This window comes from Hippopotamus amphibius, chromosome 6, assembly GCF_030028045.1.
Source record: "Hippopotamus amphibius kiboko isolate mHipAmp2 chromosome 6, mHipAmp2.hap2, whole genome shotgun sequence".
Classification (NCBI taxonomy): Eukaryota; Metazoa; Chordata; class Mammalia; order Artiodactyla; family Hippopotamidae; genus Hippopotamus; species Hippopotamus amphibius.
Genome location: NC_080191.1, coordinates 38,644,667 through 38,660,326, shown reverse-complemented (window position 1 = coordinate 38,660,326; position 15,660 = coordinate 38,644,667). Strand labels below are relative to the sequence as shown.

Sequence of the window (15,660 nt, the reverse complement as noted above, 5' to 3'; positions counted from 1 at the left end):
CAAACAATCTGTCTCTCACAGTACCTTTTTAACCACTGTTACCCTATCTTCAATTTCTACACCACTTTTGACTTACAGTGTGTAGGTTTTGAAAGCCAATAAGAAAAAGGGGGGGGGGGGGGGAGGAAGCAACAGGCAGACTCCTACTTCCTAAAAGGAGATATGAGACATAATGAAAGTGCTGGTAATGGCACATATTGGAGCCAAGACGGTGGTTTTTAATAAAACTGAGAAAGGGTGGATTGCTTTCCCACAGAAATTGTGGAAACACAGATGCTGTCCAATTTTAGAAATGTAAAATTGTTCATGTTTTTGATCTCTGGACCAAAGGAAAAACTACAAATTCCAATGTTTGGAACATTTAATGGAAGAGTTTTAAAGGAAACCATTATTATAATCATGGTACCCACCAGTTCTATGAGAAGCCAAGCTCTGTCAACATTTCTTTATAAATTCACTATTAGGACTTTCTAACTCATCCAGTATTATTCAGATAGAGCTTAAAAATCTGAAATGTAAGATCTTAAATTGTGAGTGATATTATTCCAAGAATGACGCAGAGGAAAATGGATATCATGTGATACAGACACAATAGAAAAATGCTTGGCTTATACAGCATTTTAACAGGTATTAGCTGTCTTTTACTTTGTTTTTCTTGCTTTGGAAGTAGGTTTAGGGGAGGAGGGTTGACCTGGGATGGAAGAGTGTGTTGTCAACTCTACCATCAACAAAATTTTTAAAGTTTAGTATGTTATATACAGTTTGATAAACTCTTTAAAAACTTAGACATTATCTGCACTTTCTGAGCCTACACAAAGTCTTGGACTATCATAAAGAGAGATTACTTTTAAGAACTCTGGCACTTTGCTTTTAGTTTAAACGAAAGAAAGAAAGAAAGAAAGAAAGAAAGAAAGAAAGAAAGAAAGAAAGAAAGGAAGAAAGGAAGAAAGGAAGAAAGGAAGAAAGGAAGAAAGGAAGAAAGGAAGAAAGGAAGAAGGAAAGAGAAAGTAAAGAAAGAGTTATTTCTAATCCTGTCCAGTACATTCCAGCTAAATGGAAGCAAGAAGACATAGAATAAAAGGAACTATTCTGTCATTTCAGAACTTCAACAAATATTGAGTTAAATCTTTTCTCAATAAAGGTTAAGGCTGAAGAGCTCTGATTCCTCTAAAAATGTTTCTCATCTCTAACCTTCATGTTCCTTGACGTTATTATTTTTTTCATCTCCCTTCCTTGAGATGACCTGCCAACTGTAAAACGGATAGCCAGTGGGAAGATGCTGTATAACAAAAGGAGTTCAACTCGAGGATGGATGATGCCTTAGAGGACTGGGACGGGGAGGGTGGGGGGAGTCGAGGGAGGGAGGGAATACGGGGATATGTGTATAAAAACAGATGATGGAACTTGGTGTACCCCCAAAAAATATAATAAATAAATAAATAAAATGAAATTTTAAAAAAATCAATCAAAGGTGAAAAAAAGAAATGTAACAAATTGTATTTTACAAAGGCAAATGAAATAAACTTTAACAACTCAATTTGGAATTATAATTCATGTCACCACTTGTCAGCCTTGAAAACTATGATGAACGTTTTGTAGGATCACATTACACGGCTAAGTCAGAAGAGAATGAACGAAACAATGCAATCTATCTGATTCATTATGGCTAGTCTCCACAGTCACAAAATATGGAAGAAACCAAGAAAACTTAGGCCCCTCACTGACACTGAAAAATAACATAATGAATTGCCGAAGGCCTCCCCATTTTCCTGGAATCACATAAATGTAACCTTATGTGGCTTCTTTTGCTAATCTATCCAATTCATTTTTTACCTCCCTGAATCTTGAAAAAAATATAGTATACATGAAGTTCTAACTTTAAACTTCCTCTGCCTCCTAGGATTACTAAAAATCAGTTGGCTGATTATTTAAGTGCAAAGGAATTTAGATTTATTTCCTGGTAGGACCTGGTATTCCTTACCAAAAGAATTATCAGACTATTTTACCTAATCTAGAATTTTTGCTTCTGGATTTATTTTACATAGTAAATGTCTGCATCAAATATTCACTTAATGGGTAAAACCTTTTAATAATAGATCCACTTTAAATAAACTGTCCAATAAGTAACAGAACTCTTGAAACGATGGGAAGTATGGCTGTTTCTACTACTATGCTTTAAATCATATGATACACACAATTTTCTTATGAACACTTTTTGGCTATAAGCACATCCTAATATTAAATAAAAATGGTTTCAGAGCAAACTGATTCAGCATAGTCTAAATACAGAAGGTATCATCTTATAAGTAGAAATGGTGCTAAAATTCTGAAGTTAGAAGGTTTACTATAAGTAAAAAGCCAAAAGTTCAGACACTTAACCAAAGTTGATCCAAACCTCTTGGGTTGGAAACATCACAAAAGTGGGCTTTCCCACGAAATGGCCTGTATTTCCTGTTTTTAGCTAAACTGGAAGTGCTGTAGGAACAATACTTATTATGGCATGTCACTGCGTCTACTTTGGGTTTGAAAACACCAAGCAGAGACTATGAGCATGATGAATCAGAGAAAAAAAAAAAAAATGAGCGGAGAGGTGTTCTGGGCTAAGAAAAGGAGAGTTAATGGGAACAGAATTTCCTAACTTGACCACCAGTTAACCATAGCTTCACGTCCAACGTGCTATGAGTCACCAGCAACTAGCTCCAAAATAACACAAGAACCTCCTGGGCTAGATCATTATTGGAGTATATTGTTAATAATATTTCCAAAAAAAAATTAGCAGAAATAGTTATTCATGGGGTAAAATGGTACTCATGTAAATTCCTTTTTACAGAATAATCTGGAAACAAGATAGCGCAAACAACTTGCTAGACAGATAGATAAACAACTTGCTAGACATTCACCACATTCATTTAGAAATTTTAGGCAAAAATCACAGCTCTCATCAACAGGGTTCATAATAACTCTTCACAGGAAGAGTGTGGAATTGTTAGACAGAACATAGGCTGAATATTCAAAAGCAAAGTCTCAGAAGTTTCATGGGTTGTGAATACAGAGGTATATTTTGCATTTTCCAAAAGGCCACTTAATGCTGTTGTCTCTAACATAATTTCTTACAGTCTTTAAACTAAAACTTCTTAGTTGATAAACCCAAACTACTAATATTCCACCATTTAGTTAATATAGTTATTGGATCTGTACAATATTGGTTACACATACTCAGTTAAGAAAGAAAATTTGAGAGCTGTTCTTCTTTTCTACTTGATTGCTTCATAATCAAGGGCATGTTGTGAAGTTGGACAAGTCACTTAGTGATGCACTATCTAAGGGTCCCCTTAGAAATATTACTTGCCACATAACAAATCAATCCTCAAAGATGAAAAAACAAAAAAATTAGTAATAATGAAACACAGGAAAAGAAAACAAGTGGTTAGGATTTGCAGCCAGGACGAGAGAGCCTTAATAGTATAATATATTGACACTAACTATAAAGGAAGTTTGTGAGGCCCTACAAAGAAGACTGAAAAGTAAGAAAACAATGAAATGAGACAGCACAACTGAGATACAGGTCTGGGTGTCACTAGCTTCTTCATCCATCCCTTTACAGAGGTCTGTCAGTCCCAGAAAAGGGAGCAGGCCAAGCAGGGTGGTCAGGGTGCCATCCTGGGTGTCTAGGGCTTGGCAGTGCAGTGACCCAGACAAGGTCAAACAGAAAAGCAGAGGCTGCATCGCTCAGAACTAGCCCTGGGGTAAGTTCTTCCCCAAGACTAGGGTATGAAGCCAAGCAAGGCAAGAGTCAGTAAGTTCTAGAATAGGGAGCTATGCCAGAATCACAGACCCAAAGATAATGAGAGGGCCTAGTGCTTTGTAAAGAGTAGGATGGCAAGTCTAGAATGTGGTCTTGGTGGGTGCAATGAATGAGGACATGTCCTAGAGTCTAGGGCAAAATCCAGCACTGCAGTGTGCTGTTTTGTTCTGTTTCTGTGGTTTTTGGCAATCTCCCTTTTCCCACAATTCCCACCTATCACTTTTGTTTACACCCTCCACACTTCATATGTGTGTTACTTGCATGTCCCTAGGAGTTTGTACTCCAGGTCTAAGTGATACGCAACATAAAAAACAGACTAATCAAGTGCATGTACAGTGTGTTTATTCGTTTTTACGGCTGGGTTAATAATTTAATAATTTTAGTTAATGGTTAAAAAAAGAGCGAGATAAAGAAATAATGGGTCTCTTGTTTGGTGGCAGCCAGGCCTCCTTCCTGGAGCTGTGCTGTTGCCGGGCTCTGCAACAGGCCTGAGCTTCAGTGTGGGGCCACCTTCAGTGGATGGTAAAACCTAGAATAGCCCTGCCAGGCTTGAATCTAGAAGACTATATATATCCATTTGTTCAACTTTGATTCCATGACAAAAAGACTGTGCTTTATTTCTTGAGAAGGACTTGCCTAGCTGAGGGATTCCTGACACAAAGGAAACTCAAACTACATAGAAGCAAAATAAACATGAAGATGAAACCCTGATAGTGAGTTATTTACTGGGGCAGAGACTATGTCTCATTCATTTTTTATTTCCCAGCATCTAAGCCTAGCGTCTGGCATATGGTAGCCTTTTTGTAAATACTCCGTGAACTGAACTGAACTGTGTTGTTTCACATCCCACCGCTGGTCTCCTGTCATCCGGGTAACAACTGTACTTGACCTTGGCTCAGCCTTCACTTCCTCAGAAAGACCCTTACTGACCTCCCCTCCTTGATCCAGTCCCCCTAATATTTATGGTTATACTATTATGCACTCTCCTTCAAAACACCTATCACACTATAATTTTTTATTTATTTACAAGGCTCTTTGAAAGAAACAATACAAACCATAAACAATAAAGTCAGAGGAGGCAAGGACTGTGTCTTTTTTGTTTTCCACTCATACAGTAAATATTGTTTTTGTTGGCTCTCAGTAAATATTTGTTAAAGTAGTGAACCAAGAACCCATAATTTTCATGGTTTCCTCTCATTCTAATAATACTCACAAGGCCTCAAATAATATGAAATAAATTATCCAGCACACACTCACATAATAGCAGAGCTGTGAAAGTAAGTTTATGCCTCAGGCCATCCAGTTAGGAAGGATTCTGATAAGGCAAAGGAAAAAATACAAATATCTTTCATTATAGCCAAAAGTACACCAACCTGGAGAATACCATAGAAATTTTTGTGGAGAAATTTTTCTTCTTTTATAGGCATCTCAGTGTTTTATTAAAAAAAAGAAGAAGGAGGAGGAGGAGAAGGAGAAGGAGAAGAAGAAGAAAAGCATAATTCATTAAGTTTAACCACTAAAGGTCAAAAACTCTCAAATACTGCCAATTGCATACGGCCCAATCTGGCAGACTATGTATATTTACATAATTTAGTTTATCACATGTGAGCAGTTTTTCTATGGTATTCTTTTCTGTACCTTGGAAATAAAAATAAATAAGTACTGTCCTGATCCAAAATACAATACTAAAGGCAGATGAAATGTGGTGAATGACAAAAGTTCTTTTCTGGTTAGAGAAAAAGAAAGAGCAGAAACTGAAATTTAGTCATGTTTAATCTAATATCTGAACACTTACAATAAACCAATATATCTAATTTTCCAATCAACAACTTAAGTAAAATTCCAGGAGAATGACTAAGGCAAAAAAGACTATCCAAGAGGGCTGTTGATTTAATTCAGTTGGACCATATTCATGAAGCAACTCCTGTGTGTCAGGCAGTGTACTCAGCACAAAAGATGCAGCCATGAAAGACACAGATACAGTCCCTGCCCTCAGGAATATACAAGCAATGAAAGAGTCCCCAGTCTGTATCTCAACCCTTCACAACTGTTCAATTTTCTTCCAATTCTCTGGGGAAAACGAGCCTCAGGCAGGTCCACAAGGAATGCTCTCCTTCCCTTAAAGGCAATTACTTCCTTTACTTGAATTCTTAGGAACAGTGCTATGCACCAAATCAGATTTCAATAAATATTCTTAGAATAAATTAAAGAAGAAATTAACTAATCACCCAACTGACATGAGAGGGAGCTGAGTAAATGAGGAATTGGACGAGAATACCTATGACTTGCTTTCAACAGAGGTCAGGTATTCTGGCTTAACTCTGATCTTTTGCCAGATCCTGAGACAAAGAAGATATTTTTTATGGCTAATTTAAGTTAAAGTACAAGTTCAGTTTTCTTCTTTAGCCATGTAATATGTGCACCAAATACCCCTGACTCTTACAAGGTAGAAGAATCTCAGTTCTGTCACTGTGTGACTTTAGAAAAATTACAAACTCTCTCTGTGTCCATTTTTATATCTGTAAAATGTTGATAACCATATAGTAAATTTATGAGGATTAAATATGGCGATACATCTAAAGCACTTGGCACAGTATCAGACATAAAGTAAGCTCTCAGCCAGTGTCAGAATAATATTATCGTATGACTTGCAGTATTATTATCCCTCTTTCCACGGATTTTTTTATTGGGGAAATCAAGGTACTGGTTAGATTGAAGAGCTCTAGTTAAAAGGCTCAAAAAAACAAAATAAACAAACAAAAAAACCCGGTACCTTCATTTAATCATTCTACAAATATCTATTGAGCTTCTGCAAGCCATCAGGGTTGACCAGCTCCCAGAATCAAATGGGTGACTTAACTGAGGGCTTGGAAGGGAAAGGCTAGAACTGTGGAAGAATAAGTAAACCATAAGTTAATGGGCCCAAACTAATGTCTAAACCCTGAAGACAGTGAGATAAATAAAAGAGGTCAGGTACAGAAGTGAACCTCAGAGTCATTGGGCAGCATTAAGTCTTAGAAAATTGTATTAACCTGTAACAGGAGGAGACTCCAGGGTTGGAGAACTTTCTTACCCATGACTGGCTCCTAACTAATCTAGAATGCTAAAAAAAAAAAAAAAATACCCATCTTAAATTATCTTAAATCTTATCAGAGATGGTTTGTTGTCTTAATGTCCCCCATCATAAAAAATCAAGAGAGAGAACACAGTTATCTTGCCAAAAACTGGAAGGCTCTTCAGAAATGGAAGTCTAGTAGCAAGCTAAGGATGAAAATCCAGCCTGGTGAGGGACATTGAGGATAATTTCCAAATAATGTTGAGCAATAAAATGGGAAAATAAAAGCACTTCCTCAGACTGAAGACCTATATCCTAAGTTTGCTCAAGGCTGTTCTTAAAGAGACTGAAGTCTGCAGGGGAGGAGGAGCAGTGAATTATCTAATTCTTCAAATTGTCTGCAATGTCATGATTTGCTGATTGGTCTCCACCAACTACATATCTGGTTGCCATAGACAATGTTCATTGTGAAATGCCAGAATCATCCTGCTAAAAATACATGACCCAGGAAACCACATGCATGGACTCAAAATGTCTTGTGCTTTTTTTTTTTTTTTTGCACAAGTCCAGAGATTAGGAGAGGGGGAGATGGCTTGTGACCTGTCAGAACTGTGTGGTAAAGGTTATTTGCAAACTAACATTCAGCCTGTCATACATACTTTTACAGATGCTGGAAGAAGACATGACATGCCTGGGTAAAACTTTATTCCTCTTAGCAGTAGCAGTAGCCAGAATATCAGTATTTTCTTGCACTGGTTCCCAGAGAACCAATTCCCATAGGAAAACACAAAGAGAGTCAGGTGACACCTGTACATACAATAAGCATTACAGGAGAGGGACCCTGAGCTTAGGGAACCTGAATCTTTTATACTGGACAGTAAGCATGCCTGCCCTTCGTTCTGAAGGGAGACACCATCTACATCTTCTATGACTGCTCACTGTACAAACAGTGGAAATAATAGAATGGAATAAAAGTAGTTATTTCCTTTGCTCACAAGACAGGGAGAAATGTGAGACTCACTCCAAGAATTGTTTCTCCCAATATGATCCTGACACTAAGAGCATTCACAGAACATGCTTCAGTGCTTGGCATCCTGTTGATCCACACATTAAATAAGCCCCTTCTAATTCAGGATGTCATCTAATCTGAACAAACCATTATTGCACATTCCCAAGAACATTTTCCTGAGCTTGTCAAACCATCTACGGGTATTCATATTCTCTTTTTTAAGGTAAGCACAAATTTCTAAAACTCTTGTCTTTAACCATTTCCCAAAAGGATTTAGGGGTTAATATTGTAAAAGGCTTCTGCAAAGTAGAATATCTCTCTTCCACTAGTGTTAGAACAGTAGTCAAAAGTATAGTCTATACCTATCATGGATTTAAGGTAGGCATAGTCCTACTTTATACTATGAAGGCATTTCAATAATAATGCTCCTACCATTCCACCCACACCTCCTAAGTAAGGATGTCAACACTGAACAGTAACAAAGGCATGAATCCTGGCTTTAAAGCTTACTAGCTATTGCCTTGGGTGAGTCGCTTCGTCTACCTTAGTCTCCTTATTGTAAAATAGGGGTAATAATACTCACTCTTCCTACCTCACACAATTTTTGAGAAAGTCAAATGATATAACATCTGTGAAAGCATTTTATAATCAACAAACAATCTTACCCTCAGAAACTGGGTCATCATAGTATCAATACATTAGGCAGAGTTGTGGGGCAATTGGTTCTTTGCAACTGGATTCATGTGTTATTGGGTGTCCAGAGGAAATCTCTTTATAATCAAGGATTTGTGGGGGAGAGGAAGGGAATGAGGCTATTAGGTGAAAAGGGTAGGGGGTGGGAGGGAACACAATGTTATTTCTAGATCAGAAGTCATTTCCAAATATATAAAATAGCCAAGGTTTTATGATACCAAACATTGACTTTTGGTTAATTTTTAGTTGAGAATCAGTGAATAGAAAGAAATAAAATATACTAGCCACTTTTCATTAATTTGCCTTCCATACTTTTACCTTTTTCCAAGGCACCAATAAGACTACTGTCAGAGTATATTATTTTCCCCTGACAGTGTCAGGGTGGACTACACGCAATGCACAAAAGTCTCAAGAAAAAACAGTTTAAAACCCATAAAAGGTGAATTGCAACTGATGAAATACTTCTCATGCTGCAAATTACAAAGACTTGGATCAAAAATTCTGCTCTCTGTCTAATTTTCCAGAAAATGGAAAACCTTATAGACTGTTAATACAGTAAAAAGGCACAGAGCACAAGCATGACAGACGAAAAGTGGGAAGCAAAGAAACCAGGAGAAAGTAAAAGGGGCAGAGATCTGCTACTGATCCAAATAGTTTTGAAATAAAAGCTAGAATAAAACTGAAGAAAAAAAAACTGACACATGGAAATACGTTCTTATGATGCTGCATTATTTCCTTTAGGAAGAAAACTTGATCTAGATTATTTCTACTCTCTAAGGTCTTGTACTCTGTTCTCTTTTCAGAAGTTTTCAAATTTTGGTAAAGATACCACTTAAAGGAAACAGATTTTTTTATTAAAATTAAAGTTAACAAAAGCATCTCTCAATTCCCTAAGTGCCCTGGAAAATGCAAGTGCTTTGAATTAGCAACAGAATTAGATATATCTAAGTATGTTTCTAGTAGCATCCACTAGTCTAGAAAAAAGCAATCCAGAGAACTTCTAAGTATGAATTCTCTTTCTGGAGAATAGTGAGTTCAGAAGTCAATTTGTGTACCATGTGTCTTTTATGTTCTAGTCTGTTTCCATTCTCCCTTAGCTTATTTTGACCTATCTTCTAGTTCATCAATCCTGTCTTCTGATGTGTTCACCTGGCTGTTCAAAACACCCAAAGTTCTTAATATTAAACATTGCATTTTTCAGCTCAAGAATGTCCATTTGATTAATTTATATGGATTCCAATTCTCTGTTGAAGTTATTCATATTTTCATATATTTTGTACATCATTTTCTCCATTTTCTCAATCAGATTAACCATAGTTATTTTAAAGCCCCTATCTGATAACTGCAATATCTAAATCAAGTATGTGTTTACTATCTTTTTTCTCTTGGGTTCTGGTCAATTTTTTTCCTGTTTTAAAGCATGTCTTGTAATTTTTTATTGGCTGCTGAGCACTATGGAGACTGATAGTGTCCTTCAAAAAGAGTTAAATTGTTTTCTGAAATTCAGGGAAAAAAAATTCTGGTGGATCAACTGATCCTATCTAGGCTTGATTTAAAGCTCTGCTAGAGTTTTTGTATTTCATTTTTCCTAGGGTAAGGTCCCTACTCCTAGGGTTTGACAGACAGGGTCTCCATTGAGATCCTGAAGTTGTTTACCAATGCCCCTCTACCTTGGCAGCACTTAAATTCCTATCTCTCTCCCCAGCATCATGTGACTAAAATACCCTAGAGATCAGTTATTTAGCCGTTCAGATGTCCTTTGTGCTAGGTTTCCTGAGGCCTTTGCCCTGCTTATGTGCAAACTAGGAACTGACAACTGACTTGAACAGAATTTATATGCAGATATTTGGGCTACTTTTCTGTGGCTTACTCCCCTCCAGAAATTTGCCCCTCTAGTTCTAGCCTCCTTGATTACCCCAAAGTCTGGTATCATTTTCCTTAGTCCAATAACAATTGCCACTTCCTTCTCACGCTTCATTCACCTATTCTAAAATTTAGAAAATGCTCTCATAGGAGTAGCCAGGGAGAACTTAAGTGCAGCCAATGTTCTTCTCTTCTCTCAAGGATCATAACCCCGCCTTGTGTCCCAACTATGTCAGTTGCTCTCCAATGTCTTCAATTTATCGTCTTACACATTCTGTCCAGCTTTTATAGTTATTTATTGCAGAAATCTTTGTCCATTACAAATGACTCCATCATGGAAACTAACGTCTTCAATACAAACATTCTTACACAGAATGCTTAGTGAGGTAAGCTTTCAGGTAGAAGCAAGCACAGATACATGGAACATGACACAAAAGAGAACCAGATACCCTCCTTAAGGTTGGTAGAGCAGTAAACGTTGCTTGACATGGTAGAATAAATTTATGCAAAATTTACTGTATGGTGGGTAGCCTACTATGATAGCAAGCAATATAGAAATTCTGATTTACTGTAGCAAACAAAAGTAGGCACAATTCAACATCAAGGTAGCAACAATCAGGTGAGCACTTGTACCAGGGGTCTAGGTGATCCTCAAAATTCTGAACTCTAATATGAACAAGGTTTCTAGAAGGCAAGGAATCCCAAAGTAAGGCCTAGCATAGTTGCACAGGTCTCTGGTGCCATTAATTTTCCCTGCCAAGAGAAATCTTTTATTTTGTCTTGATCAAGGCTAATCAGTCAGGCTTATTATTGAGCGGGACCACTCTAGGCTTAAAGCAACTTTGACTAGAGTAAACAGCGACCTTGGCCATCAGTAATTACCTAAGGAGATACGTTTCTATCATGAGATCTACAGGTTCCACTGTAGGATTAGACTACAAGAAAGACCCCTCCATCCTCAGCATTATTCAACCTCATCAGTGACCTAGCCATCCAACAGAGATTAGGGGGCACCCAGCCTGTGGGATATATGACTCACAGCAATAACTAAATTACTTACTTAATAAAAAATCATTTAAAATAAAGTAACATTATTTTATCATTTAAAATAAAGTAACATTTTTTGCTTTAAAAAAGTTTAAATAAAAATAAAAATTAATCAATATCCTTACTTTCCAGTGTGTAAGTATTGCATTTACCATGAGCAGAGCATTATATAATGATTAATATTTAATGTTTAAAGAATTAACATTTTTTCACACAATTTTTACTTTCTAGCTAAGCCACTATAAGAGACACAGTATTTATGTATGTGTCTCACTCTATACTCCTCTTACATCTATGAGGAAAAGATGGCGTTTTCATCAGCTTGATATTCCCAGGGCATAACATGGTGCCCAATAGGTACACAGAGCAGGTGATCAATAGATGATTAAAGAGTTAATCAATTAAACATTGGGATAGATTTGCTCTGATCCAAGGACATGCCCATCATGTTGATATCAAGCCAACTGGACTTTCTGTCAGGTACAACTCTATAATAAAAGTGGAGGAGAGAAGAGAGTCTGGATTGTTAAAGGGTTCTAATTTATAGATTCTTTACTAGGTAGGATATAGGGTGTAATCGAAAGAGCAGAAGAGAGGCTATTTATTCAAGAACTGGCTCTGCCACTGTCTGTCTGGGAGTGTGTCTTTGAGCAAGTCACACATGGCCTATGGAGTCAGTTTCCTCGCCTGTTAAAGGTGAAGTACGCTCACAGGCTTTGCAAAGTTCTGCAGGAGTGGTGAGCCCAGCTCCAACCTCCTCTCTTGCAACAACCACAGCTGCTCCTCTTGGTTTTTATAGATTACATTTGTGCAATTAGGTGCCATGGTTAGAAGTTTGAAAAGCGTAAGACCACATGATCAAAAATATTTTTTTTCAACTTTACCAGTCTCTAATTCTATATTTAACTAGCTGAGAAAAAAAAGGAAGCTGTCAGTTTCTATAATCAGAACCAAAAATTTAAAAACTACTTCCATGGTGCTTACTTTTGGCAGGTTTTCTAAGACAAATTCCCAAGACTGTCACAATTTTTAAACTCACATGCTTAGTGACTATTTAATCCATGTCTTAAATATATTTACCCAGAGTTCATCACAATGCTTATATTCTGAGAACTAATGCCACATCTAAAGGAATTTCTTAGTCTATTTGACAATTTTTTTTAGAATAAAGCCTGAGTTTCAAACCAAGATAATTTAATTTAGTAACTAAGCTGCTAATTAACCTCATTTATAAAGCTTTTACTAATTGAAAACATTATTCTTCTGCTTTTCATTTAATGGCCCTTACCATGAGCTAATAATACTTATGAAAGAGATCACTGGAGCCCTGGGAACAGTTCTCCCAGAAGTGAATTTCCCCTTGATCCCTAATTTTTTTAGTATTTTAATTGGGGAAAATAAACCTTTCATCTTCCTTGATAACTATAATATTCTGTAACACTTGGGGAGCACTTACTATATACATCAACACTATTATAAACACTTTAAATAAACTATACTTCATTGAATTCTCACAACAACCCCCAAAGGTAGGTTTTGCTATGGTCTCCATTTTCCAAAGGGGCAGCTGAGACACAAGCTCTCACACTTAGTGAGGGGCAGAACCAGTCCCACCCAAGGGCCTGACTCCTGAGCCCAAGTCTGGAGCCACATTGCTGCATGTCAGCATCCACTGCAGGACATTAATATCCTGGGAATGAAATAAACCAGGATGCTGAAAGTCACTAAAACAATAGCAGTAAGTTAGAATTCATGCTACTCTTTTCCATTTATTTTTAGTTTCCTCAGAATATATTTCCCCATAGTAAATTAAAGAAGATAGGATGAAGTAATGAGAAAAAAACAAAACAAAACAACGGAGATGGAGCTGAAGTCAGCAAACCTACCCTTAGCACCAATTCTGCCACTAACTTGCTATGTGGTTTTGGACAAGTCTTTAAATATCTATTCCAAGCCTCAAGGCAGGAAAAAAAACTCCAATTTAACCTACATGAAATTCATGAGGCTTTTAGGGAGCCATATCAATAATATTATTAATCACCAAAACATGTGTGATAATTATTATTTATTAGAGGAATAACTGCAAATAATAGGCATGCAATCCTAAACTGAGCTTAAAAAAAAAAAAAAACTATTCTAAGGCAGTTTAAAAATGGTTTCCTTTGTTTCATGGGATTTTTCCTAAAGATAACAGTAAAATAGTCACTATTTCCTGTATGACTTTTCTTCATTACTCTGCAACTTCCTGAAGATAAACCACATTAAATAAACTCCAGATAGGCCACAGTTAGAAGACATGGTACTTAGCAAACTCTACGTAGGTTTATTCATTTTATAGAACAGATGCCTTGCCTTTTGTTTTTCAGAGAAAAAGATATTTAAATTAAAAGCACATATTTTTTGGATATATTTATGTCGAATAAAATCTAGTCTACAAGTGGAAAGACTAAATAGTAAGATTTGGTCGGTATGTGATCTTATGGTGGAATTTCCACTGGGATTGTTCCTTTCTTTCATACCTTACCTTTTTCATAGTAGGAAGTCAGGCTCTGGCAGTGCCTTCATCCTCCTACCTTGAAACCAAAGGACATGGTGTTATTTCCACAACAAGCTAAAGAGAAAACTCCTTAAATTTGCTAGTTTTATGTTCAAAGTCGAAATTACATTTCCCTCCTATTCAGGATTTGCCCATATAAAAATATCTGCTAACATCTTTATATGTAGACATTTTATAACCATTTAGGCCAACTGAGCTTCAAATAAATCAACCCAGTAAAATGTGTAAGTTAAATACTTTTAACTTCCTTCTTTGGGGGAGGGGAGTGGAAGTGGAAATTTGATCTTTGTATTTGTTTTTCAATTTTTGGCTAAACATATGCATCAAGAATTAGTCCACAAATTAAATGAGTATAAAATTAAAAGAAGAACTACCAATTTTCAGTTGGTTTACTTTTAATTTAATATCCTAGGTCCTTTTTTAAAATACATTCACAAAACACTGACTCTAATTGTTTTACCCATTCATCTTCTAATTCAGTTGCTGCTTCTCTTGATTGACTGTTAGTAACAGTCACCAACCTTCACAACATTCAGACTCTCTACTTTGTAATGCTCTCAATGAAAATGACTTCACCACTCCCATCCATTTGGAAGTAGTGAAGTAAACATACCACATAAAAGACAAACTATTGACCCAAATAATCCCAAGAATTTAAGAGTAGATGTGGCTTAGAGTTTATGCATAACCCCTGAAGTTGTAATTCCTGATACTCTACTTGGGGTGAAAGGAGGAGAAATCTGACAAGGTTAGCTTAGTGCGTCTGTAATGTCCTGCTTTAATATCCAGCCATTTTCCACCCTATGTGACTATCTGCAAGAATTCCAAGAGTTATATAGAGTAGGAAATAGTTCCACAGATTAGTTATTGGAAAGGACTGCTCTATCTCCATGCCTTCAGGGTGCCAGTTGACTCAAGAGCAGCTGATCTAACCAAACTAAATTCAATTCAACTCATACTTACTAATATGCAAAGTACCTTGCAAGGGATATGGAGAAAGTTAAGACAAGCACAAGCTGGGCCTAAGGCATTTCTAGGGAAAATAATACACTTCAGCAAATCTCATGAGACAAAAATCCACTTGCGCCAAGTCTTCCCCCTCATTTTGCATTTGTTTTAACTTCTCTTCCAAATAGGTTTCTGAGGATGAAATGACATCATTGCCTTCACCCAGTCCAAGACTTATGAGTTGTCTCTAGCCTCCAAATGCATAAAGGCACGTGTCCGATTATAAAGTAAATTTAATCTTACACGTAGATTCTATTTATTCTCAAAAAGTTCTGATGGGGATTGAAAGCTCACAATCAAATAAATAAGGACATGTTAGTGGATTCCATTTGATTTGTTACAAACAACATTGCTAAGTTTTGAAAAATATTTTAAATCTAATCAGTCTCCACTTCCAACCTATCATTACTTATTTGATTTAAGAGTGTCAAAAATATATTTTTGGGGACTTCCTAGGTGGCGCAGTGGTAAAGAATCCGCCTGCCAATGCAACAGACACGAGTTCGATCCCTGCTCCAGGAAGATCCCACATGCCGCGGAGCAACTAAGCCCGTGAGCCACAACTATTGAGCTCATGTGCTGCAACTACTGAAGCCCACGCGCCTAGAGCCCGTGCTCTGCAA

At 36.8% G+C, this 15,660-nt stretch overlaps 1 long non-coding RNA gene across 1 annotated transcript in view; it reads right to left on the bottom strand.

The window, feature by feature from the left end:
- LOC130855599 (uncharacterized) overlaps positions 1-14,044 on the bottom strand; it is a 148,234-nt gene extending 134,190 nt beyond the window's left edge. The window contains exon 1 of the long non-coding RNA XR_009054348.1: positions 13,997-14,044. This is a non-coding gene — a long non-coding RNA (uncharacterized LOC130855599). The remainder of the gene's footprint in view (positions 1-13,996) is intronic.
- Between the last annotated feature and the right edge of the window lie 1,616 nt (positions 14,045-15,660).